The sequence below is a fragment of the Mus caroli genome, chromosome 10, assembly GCF_900094665.2.
Source record: "Mus caroli chromosome 10, CAROLI_EIJ_v1.1, whole genome shotgun sequence".
Taxonomy (NCBI): Eukaryota; Metazoa; Chordata; class Mammalia; order Rodentia; family Muridae; genus Mus; species Mus caroli.
The window spans coordinates 97,475,547-97,477,189 of record NC_034579.1 but is presented as its reverse complement, the minus strand read 5'-3'; positions in this window follow the sequence as shown (position 1 = coordinate 97,477,189).

The following is a 1,643-nucleotide window of genomic DNA, read 5'->3' as shown; positions in this document are numbered from 1 at the left end:
TCACAGTCATCTATTGGATGGAACACAGGGCCCCCAAGGGAGGAGCTAGAGAAAGTACCCAAGGATCTGAATGGTTCTGCAACTCTGTAGGTGGAACAACAATATGAACTAACCAACTTTCCCATCTTTGAACCAAGCAAATAAGCATATTATTATTACTGCCCAATATGTTTAGAAAATTCAATTATTTGGATATATTTTATGTTGATTGTCAAATATTTAAAAGATGAAATAACTAAAACAAACTGTTGCATATTCTGCAGTCATTATTGAATATATGTACCTTATATCAGTGAACTTTAAGTAAAGAAATAAATATTCCTAGTAATATGAAATCTATAGAATAGTTTGTTTGTCTATAATCACCCTTCTCTAGCTGAAAAAGATCTGTGTATGTTTCTTATACTTAATAGTGACCAAAGTGCATTTCTTTGTATGTGTGCATCATATTTTTATATCATTCATCCTTCTGCTGAAAGAGGATAAAAATGTTCTATACTGGAGAAGTTTATATCCTTTAAAAGATAGTAATTGTATTAGAACATTTAAAGTAATTATAAATGAATGTATTAAAACAAAGTAATACAAGATTTCCTGAGATATTAATTTTTGTTCCACCTTGAAAAATCTTTGCACCTTTGGATCATTCATAATTAGTCACATGATGACTTTAGTTAGTAAATACAACAGAAACATTGAAAATAAGTAATTACCTCACTTGTCTGACTATTACTATTTGTAGTAAAATAGTCGTTTTTTTTCTCCCAAAATAATGAAAATGCATCTTTTCTTGATATGATCATAACACATTAAATTAACAGAAAACATTCCTCAATAAGTAAAAATTTTTTTATATTACTATTTTTTGGATCTGTTGCCAAGTTCTGCATGGCCTCGAAAGGGTCATCATGAGAAAGTTCTTGCCCTAGGAGCAGGGCCAGTGGGCCATAGGCATTCATGAGTGCTGGTGGTTGCTAGATATAACGGTTGTTTGTATGATAATGTATAAATTATACTTCATGTCCCTCCTTTGGGAAACGTTTTCCTTCTAAGGAAACTCCATTATAATTACAAACATGATTTCAGGAAACAATAATGTGTCTCTGTGATGTTGTGACTTCCAGGACAGCCTTTAAGGCTGTGGGAAAGAACTCTAAAACCTTGAGTTCAAAAAACATAAATCAGTATATAAAAGCTGTCTTTTGCACAATTTCTCATCTATTCGAAATATAAGACTGCAATATGAATTGTATGAGGGGCTTCACAGACTTAAAAGTAAGGAAGAAGCTAGATTAATAAGCAAGCTTGTCAGAAAGATATTAAGGAGGGGGATAAAGAGATTTAAGGGAGTGGTGATCCCAAGGCAAGATTCCACCCAGCTAAACTTACTGTTTTTGCATACAAAGGCAGTCAGATCTCTGAAATCATTTGCTATGTTAAAAAAAATGAAAAAAAAAAGGAAAGAAAATAAAGGACAAGTTCTGTTTTGCTTTGTTTTCCTAAGAATCAAAGGGCTAAGTTCATAAAATGCTGATTCATAGGATAATCAAAAGGAAATCTGGGTTTATGACTGAATTGATGTATAAATACTTATTTTTGGTCTGCAAGAGTGAGTTACCTAGAGAGAGCTGATTGCAGAGATA